At 44.4% G+C, this 15765-nt stretch overlaps 1 protein-coding gene across 3 annotated transcripts in view; it reads left to right on the top strand.

The window, feature by feature from the left end:
• The window catches only part of MCTP1 (multiple C2 and transmembrane domain containing 1), a 2466151-nt gene that overhangs the window by 991381 nt on the left and 1459005 nt on the right, over window positions 1-15765 (top strand). The window lies entirely within an intron of this gene.

The following is a 15765-nucleotide window of genomic DNA, read 5'->3' as shown; positions in this document are numbered from 1 at the left end:
GCTACTCTCAAATCGAGAAGGAGGCCATTGCAGTCTTGTGGGGTTGCCGTCACTTCCACATTTATCTCTATGGACATCCGTTTATGGTAGTGACTGACCACAAACCCCTCATTCCACTCTTCCAGGGATCTTTGTCACGTCTTCTTCTGAGGATAGAGAAGTGGGTATTACAACTTCAAAAATTTCAGTTCACGGTAGAGTACAGACCAGGCACCCGCAACTCAGCTGACTTCCTGTCCAGGCACGCCCGACCGGTCATGGAGCCAGAAGTGGCAGAGGCAACCGCCAATGAAGAATACTTGCATGATCATCGAACGGTCCAGGCCCCTCCAGATCTCACTGGAAGAGTTGATACAGGCAACAAAGGAAGACGACTGCCTCCAGATCACTATCCAAGCACTCTCCTCAGGTGACTGGAAGCCACTCCAAAACCCGCCACCATTTTGTACCCCGATGCACAGTCCACGTTGAAAGCCCTGTACCTGGTGCATCATGAACTGGGATGTATGACGTTACAACGCAGGCTATTACAACGCCTGCCTTTACAGCGCGGTTTTTACATCGCATACCATTACAACGCATAGCGCTTTTGGGTGTTGGATAGTGAATTATTTAATTTACTATTCCAACTCCAGTCCCCGTGGACACTAGGGACGGTGTTTGATAGTAAGTTAAATATATTCCCTATCCTAGAGCGCCCCCAAGCGCAATGCGTTGTAATGGTTTGCGTTGTAATGACCGCGTTGTAATGGTAGTGCGTTGTAAAAGTTTTGTTGTAAAGGTTGTTCACCCATGAACTGTCAGTATCCACATATGGCTGTCTCCTGAGAGGCCCTCGTCTTGTCCTATCTGGGCGCCTAACTCACCAGGCCACCCTCCTCGCACATGGAGCGCACCAAGGAATCGTGAAATGAAAGAACCGCCTCAGGAGCAAAGTCTGGTTCCCAGGCCTGGATCAACAAGTCGAGTCAATCATCCAGTGCTATCCGGTGTGTCTAGCAACCAGCCTTCCCAGCCGACCCGCGCCAGTAATCACAGAGACAGGTCCCACTTCCCCATAGGAAAGAGCCAGCGCAGACTTCGGCAGCCTCCCTGGAGGAAAGTACATGCTGGTAATCGTAGACGACTTTTCACGGTACCCAGAAGTTGAGATCATCTCCTCCACAGCAGCTGGAGACGTCACCCCCAAACTGGAAAAGGTCATGGCAACTAACAGCCTGATTGGGGAACTCCAAACGGATAACGGCCCGCCCTTCACCAGCACGGAACTCTCAGAGTATCTCTTGTCTCACTGAATCAAACATTGCCGGATAACCCCCAGGGGCCCAGGCAAATGGAGAAGTGGAGAGACTGATGCGGACACTAAATAAGACAATCCAAATAGCTATCGCCGACAGCCACATCCTTGAGCAAGCCCTGTACCAGTTCCTTCTGTAATATCGCCTCACACCTCACTGCACCACCGGAATCTTTCCGAGCCGCCTCTGTTTTGGTAGAATGGTGACTGACACCTTCCCACACCATCCTGTGTGGACAGAGTCCCCAAACCCTCCGAATCAGTCAATGGCACGGCAAACAAAGACCAACCAAGACGCATCCCGGAGTAGACATGCTGAGGACAGTCCCATCGCTGTCGGCGACCGAGTACTCATGCGGGACCTCCACCCAGGTGGAAAGTTCAGAATGCCGTTCGAGCTGGACCCATGGACTGTGACGGAAGTCAAAGGCACAATGGTAACGGCCTCCCGAAGCAACGAAAAGGTAACCGGGAATGTGTCACTCTTCAAGAGGATCCCTGCTGATGAGTTTGACTAGTTCCCAATGCCCGGCGAACCTAGCACCGTAGAGTTGGGCAGTCCAAATGAGCCAGGAGGAGATAGTAACAGCCACCCGGCTGTCAATGGAGAAAACGGCCGTACTGTCCTGGTTCCAGAAGAATTCCAAAGCCAAGATTGCCGAAGCGGTCAGCCAGCGCCAGAGGCTGAAAATTCAAATGATGTGCCTCTGACCCCTCCGGCTAGAAGTAGCCAGAGTCGGTACAACCTGCGGCCCCATTCTCGGCTGTCCCAGAAGTACGAAGACTTTGTAGCCCACTGTCGATCCATGTGAGCCGGAACCAGAAGAACCCCGGCGAACCAAGTAAGACTGTTCCATGAGTATCTTATCTGTCAGAGACTGATGCTTACTGTTTTGTAGTCTAAATGTTCTCCCAGTTTTGATTGTTTGTTCTTTGGGTAAAGGAGGAATGTAGTATTGCCTTTAATGGGCCAGCCCACCTCGCAACAGTTGTGAGGGGGTGGTCCCTGCAGACCCCCATCAACACCATGAGAATAGGCTGGCCCAGCGTACGCTCGGCCGGAAGGCAGCAGAGTAAATAAAGAGCCCAGGTACCTGGGCGTGGCTCAGTTTGGTATCTGGCCACTACTTGTATAACACGTGTGCCGTGTCCATTGATTTGCAAGGCCTTAATCTGGGGACATCACAAGCACCAGAGCAATCTTCTCTCTCCCAGGCTATGCAAACTGTTGCTATTTCCTTACCAAAACTCGAAATAAAACCCCGGAAGTATTCATCCTTTTTAAGCCGCAGGGCCTAAGTCCTAAAAAAACGAAGTGGGGGAGCCTCACCAAGTTAGGTAGAAGAGGTGTGACATCACCGTCTGTGACATCACAGGAAGTGACATCAAATGTGGCATCACAACCCATGACCTCACAGGAAGTGACATCAGATCTTGAGACGTCACTAATGTTTGTCAGGTCTATCATGAGTACATTTGAGTTTGAGCACATTACGATACTTAACAAATTAGATTTTGCAATGGGGTTGTGCCAAAAAATGGACACAACCCTGACACAAAATCTGGGCCTGAACTTATACGTTTTTTTAAACCCTGCCACAAAGAAATTGGCAACATTGAAAAATGTGGCAGTAAATCTGTTCTGCTTAATTGGTTGCAATGTCTGCATTTCAAAATATCTTATGGGGTTAAGGCACCTGCTACAGATATCTTTGTGCTCCAGCTAAATCTAAGGGAATAATAATAATGCTGAGAACTCTGGAGGGTAACCTATTTGCTGGAGAGTTCTGTGGTATGCCTAATCCTAGTTTTGAATAAAAGTAGCATAGAAGGTTAATATATGTCTTGCAAAGCACATTATGTAACAGGCAGAAGACAGATTTTAATTTTATGTAAATATGTAAGTGGCTTACTGCTTTTAACGCAGAGATCCTTTTGTTACTTGCAGTTCATAAATTTAAATCCTTCTAATATAGCCCAGTGAGTAATGAAGGACATATGGCTCCTACACCTTGTAACCCTCACTGTCTTATGTAATACAGCCTTTACATTAATATACACACATATGATGTATTGTCAATGTATAATTTGTGGATATATGACGGTACAACGCGTACTTTTACAACGCGTACCGTTACCACGCTACTTTTACCACGCAAGTCGTTACCACGACTTGCGTGGAGGGGCGCTGGATAGTAATTTTTTTAATTTACTATTCCAACTCCAGTCCCCGTGGACTCTAGGGAAAGGAGTTGGATAGTAAATTAATATATTTACTATCCTGGAGCGCCCTCCAGCACAAGTCGTGGTAACGACTTGCGTGGTAAAAGTAGCGTGGTAACGGTACCGCGTTGTAAAAAATGCGTGGTTACCGTTGTATACCATAATTTGTGCGTGTGATGTAAGCCCTTTGACACCCTGCATTGAGATGAATAGTGCTAAAGCACCATAAAAGAAATAATACAAAATAGTGGTATTTAAATTGTTATTTGTCTAAATACTGGGGCGACCAACACATCTGATATTTTTACAGTGTATGCATATCTCCTATACACATGGACTGAACAAAGTCAAAAGCATCTCTCTTAAGTACCTGCGAAGTGATAAGATGTGTGCCTTTGTTTCCCCTCCGTTGCTGTAGGTGTGAGGCTGTCGATGGCTCCCGGTCATTATACTCCAACAAAAAGGGGCCTAGTGGCCCCTTAACTCCGGCATCGAATATGTGCAAAGATGGAATCTGGTAAGCCCTTCCCTGCCTGCAATTTGCTGCTCGGAACAAAAGCAGACAATGTGCAGGTGCTGCTGCTGAAAGTGTACTAGTGTCAGAAAATTACCCTGTGACCACTTCAGCATATTTCTGGGAATTCCAGGAGAAGTAGGAAAGGAACGTGGCACTCTTCTGACAGTGGCCAGCTTTGCAGTAGGTTAAACAATGCCTACCCTCTGAAAATAGTGGGTAGACCGCATCTACTCACGTCTAGCCTCAACTTGAGCCCTGCTAAGCTGTAACAACTATTTTCACTATTTATTTCTACAAGACTTCATAAAGCTGAGTAAAAACACCAGCTGCTAAAGGAACTCGTAAAAGAAAGTCCCTGACACCGCTGATTTGACCTGCTTCCAGAAAGATACTGTTGCTGTAGGAAATAGTCAGCCATTCACATGTGTAAGTTTTGGTTTGGCCACTCAGCAACCTTTTTTATAAGTTCAAAACTACTTTTGAAATTTACAAAAGTAGGAATGCCGGTCAAGTTTGTGAAAATCCACAAGCTTACATGTTTGTGGATGTTCATAAACTCTTTGGCCACATATCACGCTGGGGGCCCTTGAGCCCGTGCTTCCCTGTTCTTAGGCAGGGTGCTTCACAGTGGTGTTGCAGGCGCTACACCTAAATCCACCCCTAGGCCGAGAATAGGCTTGGTAAAAGGGGTGCCAGCACATTGTTTTAACTTTCCCTTTCCAGACATTCCCACTGATTGCTGCTCACATTGTTCTAGTATGGCAGTTCTTAACCTTTTTCTCTTTTTCGGAACCCATTGACTCATCATTGGAATCCCGGGATCCCTACTGACTCATTATTGGAAGTCTGAGACCTCCAGCCTAAGGAATTGCTATATTTTGAACCTCAAAGCAATACACAAAAATACAGAAACAAGTTTACACCAAACAAGTGCTCAAAGATTGAAATATTTTCTTTAAGTCACAATCAAATATAGAAAAAGTTCTCACATGTTTAATGTTGCTTCTTTATTTGTATATACTCTATTACATTTAATGTGTTATCTTAATATTATTTAATTTGGTTAAACAATTGCAGACCCCTTGAGTAGGCCTCACACAACTGCCTACAAGAAAAACAGAAAGTGAGGAACTGCATTTCTTTTAACACTATTAGTGTAGGTTTAAAATCTCAGCATACAAAGGGCTTCTGGCTAAAATCTCAGAATTTACCGAAGGAGTCACATGCAGTCACTTGTCAGCTATGTTATAAAATTTAACAAAGATGTCTAAGTTATTTCAAAAACTGTTACCCAGATAAAATAAAAACAGAACCCTGCTCACATGTTTCCAGTTTACATCATGCAATAAAACAAGCATTGGCAATGGAAATTGTTTTGTCTTTAGTGTAGTGGGAAGTGTTATACCGAGCTTTACAAACAACAAAGGTATAACCAGTGTTTAAATTGTGCTGGTGTTTGCTAATGCTTGGCTCTTAATTTCTCAACACCAGTACATGTTTTCGACAGTTCACCACATGGTGGTACTGTTTGTGTTTTTTCAACTGAACGCATAGGTAGAGTGATTAACAATTTAACATATAATTAAAAATAGCAATACTACCATGTCCAGATCAATCTTACAGCTCTGGATGTCCTGGAGTAGAAATTGGGTACAGGATAAAATATGGGCTGCAGCAGCCAAACTACTCTAACACAAGCGAAGGACAGGAGTGAGTTGCAGAAGTAATATTACACAATTCTGTCACACATAAGTGACCTGTACACCACAGGTAGCAAAAACACTAAAAATGGCTGTGACAGGAGTCACAAGCACAGGGCTTTACAACGTGACGAATCTCCCTAGATGCGTCACGTTGTAAATACCCCTCAGCATGGCGCTGGCTTTGCGCCGCCACTGCGTCACAAAAGTGACACAATGTGGCGTACGGGGCTTGTAAATCTGCCGCAGAATATTTAAAGTTATTTTCCTTTTCATTTATCCAAAACATAATTGCTGGATCAGTCCAATATACACGTCCTTCTGCAACTCTTGCTCCGTCCTGTCCTGGGTTGGACGTCAAAGGTGGGGTATCTCATCATCACTAAAGTTATCACTTACTAATTCCATAGACATGGCTATATGGTGCAACGTGGCCCATCTGGATATGATTTTCTAAACATTGGCAGGATCATATTCTGGTGCACCGCCAGTCTTGTGCAGACAACAAGATATTTCTTTCAATCAGCCAAATCTCCTAAAAGGAGTCTGGTTTGCCTGTGAGCAGTATTATACCATCTTTCGCTACCTGTCCTTGAATTTTAGTAAGTTGTAAAAAAGTAAATATGCACGGAATGAGTGCTGTCACCTTAAATGGAAAGGTAGATATAGAATTAGAAAACCAGTCATTACCTAATATCTTTACTAAACAGTGTACCTTCACGTATCCTCACCAACCAACCACCCGATTCCAAACTCTCCTATTGCTAGTCGCTCATACACTGCACATTGATGAAAGATATAAGTATTGTGTGCTTCCTGAATTCCATGTAATAAGGTCGGTGATGGCTTGTGGCATTGCAACCGGCCTGTTTATTCAGGGAGTGCTAGCTCTTACAACTTCTATAAAGAAACTCCCTCCTTGGGGGCAAAGGGGGGGGGGTGTACAGGAGGGCATGGTTTACATCCACACACCGAGAGGAGAGAATGTAGCTTTACGGCTAGAGTGCCCAACTTTAAAGGTGGAAAAACAGGTTCGAGTCTGGCCGGAGGCTCCAACATCCTGTGATTCTGGGCAAATGACTTAAGGGCCAGATGTAGGTGGCCAATTACCGGTCGGTAACGGCCGAATTCGGCCGTTACCGACCGGTAATTGGATTTTGAGATGTAGGGGAAGCATTTACAGAATCGGTATTTTACCGATTCTGTATTTACCGAATCGGTAAAATTACCGATTCGTAAATACAGACTCGGTAAAATACCGATTCTGTAAATGCAGATGTAGCTGGCACATGTCAGTGTGCCACAGGGCTCTAAGAATCGGTATTTTACCACCCAATCCAATTGGGTGGTAAAATACCGAATCCAGGTGTGCATGCACATGTGTGCATGCACCCCTGTGCCATGTGGCACACAGACATGCCCTTAGGGCATGTCTGTGTGCCACATGGCGCACATGCCTATTTTTGGGGTGCCAGAGGGTGTCAAAGTGACACCCCCTGCACCCTTGCTAAAATCGGTATTTACCGATTCTGTAATTACAGAATCGCTATTGCCCATTGATTCCTATGGGCTGCAAGGCCCATAGGAATCAATGGGCAATACCGAATCGGTATTTACAGAATCCGTAAATACCGAATCTTAACGATTCGGTATTTACCGAATCTGAAATACCTACATCTCCCCCCCCTCTATTTTACCACCTCTTAAATACCGATTCGGTATGAATCGGTATTTAAGAGGTGGTAAATTAAAATTACCTACATCTGGCCCTTAATCTCCCCGTGCCTGAAATAGAATGTGTCCGTCTGTATTGCAACTAGTGCTCCTGTAAAGCGCTTTGATTCCTTTAGGTCGAGTTCGCTCTATATAAATGCAAAAAACATAAATGAACATGACTACAGCATAAAAAAAAAGTGATCTGTTGTACCTGAAACTCGGCATAAGTGTTTAGAAAATCTATATATTTATTATTTGCACAATAGGATCAACTAAGTTCATGAAAACTCTTGACAGGGCTCTCTCCTTTATGCCGCAATAGCTGCTATTGTAGGTTGGTAACTATCAGATGCAAGGAGGTGTAAGTTGCACAAAACCTGAATGTGTGTGAGTATTGTCTCAATGTGTTTTGTTTAGCTGCCTAAAACAGGCTGGTCAATCATGTTTCAAATCATCTGCTTACTAAATCTATATCTAGAATAATCCTCTTCCTTCGTTTGTCCAAAAAGAGTGACCCTCTTCTTGAAACTTCTTTCTTTTCCTCTCCTTTTCTGTTATGTCCCTAGGATGCAATTCCTCCTCACTGTAGCCTACTGACCTGCTATTCTGAAAGCTTACTTTACGTTTTGGGTGATCCTTTATACTTTGCACCTGGTTACTGCCTGCTTCCACTTGAGAGCAAATTCCACATGAAGTTTGTTGTTTTTGCAACTATTCACAATTTGTGAAAGTTTATTAGATCTAATTTGTACATTGGTAAAAGAAATTCTTATTAGATTTTCTAATTCCAGTTGAAAATGAAGAAATCCTTAAATGTACACTACACTGAACATTTTTTGCGAACCATGGTTTAGCAACCCTTAGTACACCACGCTTATCTGAGTTTAGGATTGCAAATCAGCTTTGTACCTCTTAATATGTGTGTGTATGTCTTTGTGTATGGTGGGGGTTTCATGCTAATTGTTTGCGGCACCAGTACAATAAAACCTTAGCAAAGGAGAAGTGCAACGTATAGTAGTAATACATCATAACTATGAAGCAAGATTAACCCTAAAGAACTGACCTATCCCACTCAAATGTCAACATTCTCATCAAGAGTTTAACTAAGAAATATGTCATCAACCCACTGCACCAACAATGTGAATACATGACATCTTCGTGCTTGTCTGCAAAAGTACCTAGCTTACCTTGACATACTGAGAATCCTTCTTATAGTACTTGTTGATGGAAAAAAACGAGCATATTTGATGTTCTTGACACTACTTAGGCATCTAAAATATAATCAACTTGAATGTTTTTTTCTTAATTGGACACACCCAACAAACTCAACCCAGTGCAAGCAGATCCCAATTAATATATGTTTACTCTGGAGTCTCCACAGACACATAATGATCACCCCTACTCTTATATGCCCAAGCGTGACACTATATTACACAGTAGGCCTACGGGACTACAAATTTCATGATTGCTCAAATGACATCACTTTATAGTCTAGAGCTGATCTACAGAATCCAAAAGGCTTCTTTCTTTATACCTGATGAAAGATAGTTCTCTGCATGTGAATGAATACAAACAGATTTCTCCTTTTTGAAACACAGTTTTGAATCCTGCTCTTTTAAATCTCCAGCAGAGTCCAATCCTTTGGGTAATGTTCGACTCTTCCACATTACTCTGCATCAGATCAACATTGTCATAAACGAGGCACTTGTTCAAATCTTTAATTCAAGAGGAATTCCGTAAATGCTAACTCCACGACTATTAGAGACTTGTTGTGTTATTTGGGGTGTGGTGGAACCAAGACATTAACTGTAAACCAGTTGATCTTCTGCACCGAAAGAATCAGCAGTTTCCCACTTCATTCAGGGGTGGAGGAACAGCAAGGGTTGTGACTGTTTAGTCTCAGTTAACTGCTGTTGGAAAACCTTATCTAAAGGGCCATGAGCTATAGAGGTTCCTGCAGCAATGCATTTAAGGCAGTGCTTGTGATGCAAAGGTTTTCTGTCTGGATGTGCATATGGAAGGCATGGCATGCCTGGGCAGGAACACATATGCATGTCCCTGATCTACAGGAAGAAAACTCTCCATGTGTTAGGAACATTTCCTCTTCGGTTTATTTCTGAAAAAAATGTAGTCAGCCACCATGACCTGGATTTTCCAGAATGTGGGTCAGCCGCAGAATTTTACACCAAGGTGGAAGGGAACTCTCGTTTTGACAAGCAGACTGATGCTTGGCTGCCGGTGAAGGGACTTCCGCCCATCCCGGCTAATCCTATATGATCCTAGTTCACATTAGGTTAGAGTAACTTAATTCTTTGTTTGACTATTTTAGAAATGGGATCTCTGTTTGGCTAAGGCTTGCACGAAAGGCAGGCAGAGACCACCAATCTAGTCAGGGCAAGGGAGTTACACTCCAAAGATAACCCCTGCTCACCACAAAAAGGAACTCCACACAAGGTTATATAAAGAATAGCCTTGATATTCTCATAACACATTAGAATAGTAAACACATCATATACATTGTGCCACCTGGCACTGGGTCATATCTACAAGGGATTATATAAACCTGACCGGGCCCACTGGACCTCTATCAGAACCATCACAAAGCAAACTTAGTAAAAGTAAAACATCATAGACGTACAACCAGTAATCACTGTACTTGGCCTGTAACATAAACTACATTCCGATGACCTGACGACAATTATTTGAGGGGTCTTTCTGCTAGCCGGGCTGAGCTCCGCTGAGGCGCAACAAGTCTCACCTTCCCTGACTCCTGCGCCGGCCGGGCTTGGCGCTGCCGTGAACTCTGCCCCCACTGTCCTGAACTACGACACCCAGCAGCCCTGCAGTCCCCGCCTCCCTCATCAACCCGCGCCAGGAGGCGCATAAAGCTTCGTTTGGTGCCGAGGACCTGGCGACAATTATCTGAGGGGTCTTTCTGCTAGCCGGGCTGAGCTCCGCTGAGGCGCAACGAGTCTCACCTTCCCTGACTCCTGCGCCGGCCAGGCTTGGCTCCGCCGTGAACTCTGCCCCCACTGTCCTGAACTACGACTCCCAGCAGCCCTGCAGTCCCCGCCTCCCTCATCAACCCGCGCCAGGAGGCGCATAAAGCTTCGTTTGGACCCTCGTCCCGCGGGGACGCGTGCGGGACGCACCGGGCTAAGCCCGGGCCAAGGGCGGCCCGTTATAGCCCGTTAGAGACAGGTTGAGACTGGACTGGGCTTACCCACTAACCGTGTGCTATTCGTGACCTGGTAATTGCCGCCTACTGGACTCCAAAGTAAGTTGGACGCTAATATCCATTCTTGGAGGTAGAAATGCCCGCCCGTGAGAAAAAGAAAAAGACTGTGGAAGGATCATCACTTCTGGGAACTTTAGATAATTTTATAACTAGAATCAACTCTGTGATAGATCCGGGTATCTCTTTAATGGAAAGGCGAGTGTCACAGGACCTGGCACTCGCAAAAAGATCGTCCTTGGGGCCCTTAGCAAATGCACGCTCACCAGACCCAGTTATTCGATCAAACATTGATGATATTGATGCATTTTTTGCATAGTTTCACCAGCTTGAATGGTTCTTTTTGTTCTCTTCCTGTTTCCAACGTTGCTCCTCCACTAGATTTGTCTGATGAGCTTGATAAGGTGAATGAGGTGGTAGAGATAGGGGAGGTAAGCCCACTAAAGCAAACCAACATCACGCAGTTAAGAGGGAGGAAAGAGGGGGCGGTCCCAAAAAAGAAACAGGCTGTGCCTGCTGTTGCCAGCAGCAATAAATCAAAATCCACAAAGGGCCCGTATAGAATTATTAAGACACCACATGTTCAGATAGTGGATGTACATAATTCTGAACAATCAGGCCCGGACAACGCTAACTCCGTAGCTGTAATCAGGCAGGAGCCAGTAGGCTTAATTGGAGATAATAATAATACAATTAATACTCATGATAGTACAGGTTTCGCTAGTTTAAACGAGGATTCCCTCCTAACTAACTTGGCATTACTTTTGAAGTCATTACTAGCCCCTTTAGCAAAAAGACTTTCTGGAATTGAGAGTCAGTTGGGTAGGTTAGAGGTGGAAGTGAAAAATAACAAGGGGGGTGGGACATCTAAAATAGTAGCATCTAGTATAGCCAAGGAATTGGTGACTCCCAATGCCCAGGCCTCCATCCCATCGAAACCACCAGTGCCCCAAGTTAAATTGAATCCCCATAATACACGTGCTGTAAATGGTGCCTCTAATTTATCACCTAACTCCAGCACCGAAGGTAAATCATCAATGCCATCCGCTACATCAACTTTACAGAAGGTTGTCACTGAACATATACCCAGACGGACTAAACCGGTGCTTCTTCCTCCGCAATCAAGCCCGTAAGTGGTAGTTCTAACAGGGGTGCCGGAATTAAATAAAACTACACATGAGTCATTTACATGCCTAAAAAACAAAGTAGCACACTGGCTCAATATAAATAGGCCACTTCCCCCCCATATAAGAAGTAATATATTGATGGTGCGCAGGGTACCCTGGGTGGGATACTCACCAAAAACTGTTGGGGGGGATTGTGTGCTGGTGAACTTTAGAGATCCCCGCATTGTGGAGTTTATCTGTTCCTGGGGACAAAATAAAAATAATTCTAACGTGAACCAAGGAACAATGATAGAAACCAGACCCCTATTGTTCTTTTTTCCACCACCGATTGAATGGATAAACGAGGGAATATGCTCACAGGCGGGTTCTGGACGAAACAGGGTGGGTGGCTTTAGGCAGGAGACACTTTTTCATGAAAACCACTTACCCTTAGATAACAGGTTCAGGGCCCGATGTAGGTAGGACTTATTTACCGAGTCTTAATTACCGAATTTTACCGATTCGGTAATTAAGAATCGGTAAATAAGAAGGGGGGACATGTAGGAGCATCCAGATGTTTCTTTTACCGAATCGGTAAAAATCTGTATTTACCGATTCGGTAAATACCGACCGGTAATGCCCATTCATTCCTATGGGCTTTGAAGCCCATAGGAATGAATGGGCATTGCCGATTCGGTATTTACCGAATCGGTAAATACCGAATTACACAAGGGTGCAGGGGGTGTCACTTTGACACCCTCTGGCACCCCCAAAAGAGGCTCGGGTGCCATGTGGCAGGCATGCCTGCCCTAAGGGCAGGTATGCCTGTCATATGGCATAGGTGTGCATGCACACATGTGCATGCACACCGGAATCGGTATTTTAACATCAAATTGAATTTGATGTTAAAATACCGATTCTGTAAGGCTTGTGGGACTCAGAAGAGTCCCACCTACATCACATAATTACCGATTCGGTAGAAATACCGATCGGTAAATTTGCCGATCGGTAATTATACCGAATCAGTTACACATGCCCCTACATCCCATTTCTGTAATACCGGTCGGTAACGGCCGAAAATACCGATTTTCGGCCGTTACCGACCGACCTACATCTGGCCCTCAGTGTGCTAGAAATGGTCGATTGACTGAATAGTGTCACTACCCCAATTAATCCGACAAAAGTGTGAAAAATAGAGGTGCAAGAATTAACCTCCATGAAACAAGCTAGCCCTCAGCATAAGGTCTGTTACCCGGGTGCAAATCACCTAGCAGCTTCAGACTTGGGGACGGACGCCTCTGGCGGCCCCATGGGTATGGTGCAGGGGGCGGGGGTGGGGAGCCAGTGGCAGAGATTTCTGCGGTGGACACAGTCTCCCCTGGGAGTCAGCATCCAGACTGTGATGGGTCTGGTAACCCCCGACCAATTGAAATGGCCCAGGCGGTAGAACACAAAGGCAAATATTTAACATTTACTTAGTGGAACGTGGCAGGCTTGTCCAATAAGATTAATGATCTCACCTTTCTGAATTATATTAGGGATTTTTCTATAATTTGCCTACAGGAGACGTGGGAGACGGATGCAGTCCACATATCTCACGTTTCACACCCCCGCCGAGTTAACACCCCGGGGCAGAAATAAAAGGGGGGCTTTGCTGCTCTCTAATATTCCCAAAATAAGAGTGAAGAAATTCATTTCCACATCTAAATACTACCAGATGTTGGAACTCACCCTAGAGGGCCACAAAACCATTAATGTTGTACATTTTTACAATAATATTCCATTATGTGATTTGCCCTCCGTTTTGGAGGGTCTCACTCATATCATGCTTACTTCAAACAGGGATGGTCTCTCAGGGAACAGGATAATATTGGCGGGGGATTTTAATTGCACGCTGTGTCTGAATAGTCAAACTGATATATGTGGAGTAGTAAACATCAAAGGGGAACCCTGTACCCATTTTTCCTATACTAATATGGGAAACCTTCTAAATAACCTGATGTCTAGTATGGATTTGGCTTTTGGTAATGAAATATGCGACCCACAGGTGAAATTTAACCCAACATATAATGGTAGGGGCTGCAATACGCTTATCGATTTCTTCCTGGTTTCGAGCAGCTTTTCGCAGTGCCTGCTGGATTTTAAAACTGGCGGAATTGCGATCAGCGATCACTATCCACTTAGCCTATCTTTAGAAATAATGAAGGATAATAAAGCTTGTAAGGGAGTGGTAAACAATCTCTATTCCCACAAGTTAGCTTTAGCTAAGAGAAATGGGTACGCCATAAAATGGAGTAAAATCGAGCCCGCCCCTTTCCTCCAGAAGTTCATTTATAAGAGAGCAGTTGAATTCACAACATGTTTAACGGAATCAAGTAAGCCTGAAGCCGTGAAGCTGGCTTTTTCCAAAATCTCTGAGGAGATTAGTCAATCACTGGTTGGAACAGAAAACAAGAGACAAAAGGATAAGAAGAAGGTCTAGTTTAATTCAGAATGCTCCAAAGCTCATGCAGCATTAAAAATAGCATTAAAAAGGATACCCAAAAACGTGGATGAGATACGAACTACTAGGAGTGCATATTACTCCGCGGTCAAGCAACGGAAAAAGACCCTAGGGAGACACTACACAAAGCAAGCCTCCAGAAGGATAATATTAGTTTCTGGAAGGCAGTAAATGCCCCCTTCTTCCAGGAGAGGAAGGGGGATTGTATTGACTTAGTGATTGAGGAAGAAACCTGGGTCAATCATTTTACCGGTCTTTACGAGAAAGATTCCCTACCAGGGGAGGTTGATACGGGTGGGGTGGATGAGGTAGAAAGTAATACCTTAGGGTTATTTCCCTTGGTTTTAAATTTCGAGCTCTCTGAGATCAAAGTGGCTATTGCTGAGAGCTCGGGAGGAAAAGCCCCGGGACCAGACGGGATACCGGTCGATATCTATAAATCCAATTATAAACTATGGGCCCCTCTCCTGACCAATGTCTTAAACTGCTGTAACAACATTGGCTTTCTAACAACCTGGCAGGAGGCTATAGTGATTCCAATTTTTAAAAAGGGCGATCGCCAAGATCCTAAATGTTATAGGCCCATATCGCTACTGGATTCACTAATGAAAGTGGCAGGTAGGGTGGCTTTAAATAGATTAAACTCATGGGCATCAGACACAGGTGTACTTTCCATCTATCAGTATGGGTTTAAAGAAGGCCTGGGCACTGTAGAGCAGGGCCTAAATCTGGCAATGCTAATTAACAAATATGTGGTGGCGAAGGGGGGCAAACTTTTCATGACTTTTGTCGATCTAAGCTCTGCTTTCGATTGCGTCAGTCATGAGAAGTTATGGGAAACCCTCTCACACCTAGAAATTGACTCCACCATCATAGGTTTTATAAGCGAACGGTACCGGGGGGCAGGTGCAAAAGTCCGCTTTGGCCTAAAGGGAGAATGTACCTCAAAATTCCCAATTAAAAAGGGGGTACGACAGGGATGCATATTGGCACCGTTTTTATTTAACTTATACATCAATAATATAGCATCCCATTTGCTAGAACTCAGCAGGACTACCCTCAGGTTAAAGGGTGGCCAGTCCCAATTCTCCTTTATGCGGATGACGCGGTTATTATGTCGCGCACGCAAATGGGACTCCAAAGGTCGCTAAATTCTTTTTCCGATTTTATGGGTGAGAGGGGCTTAAAAATTAATAGTAGTAAGACCTTTAGTATGTCCTGTCCAAGAAAAAGTAAGGCCAATTGCAATATAATCCTGGAGGGGGAAAAGATTGCCTCTACCAAAACATTTTCCTATTTAGGCATTGTCTTTGACAACAATGGAAATTGGGTTTCAGCTGCAACTGCATGAAATTTAGCCTTCTCCCGTGCAATTGGAGCTGTGAGGAATTTTGCAACTAAATTAGGAGGCAGACCGGTAACAGTCCTTATGGACATTTATAAAGCTAAATGTGTGTCCACAGCAATC

Source organism: Lissotriton helveticus, chromosome 2_1 (assembly GCF_964261635.1).
Source record: "Lissotriton helveticus chromosome 2_1, aLisHel1.1, whole genome shotgun sequence".
In the NCBI taxonomy this organism is placed as follows: Eukaryota; Metazoa; Chordata; class Amphibia; order Caudata; family Salamandridae; genus Lissotriton; species Lissotriton helveticus.
Note: the sequence above shows the minus strand (reverse complement) of the source record. Positions and strands in the feature narration are given on the sequence as shown.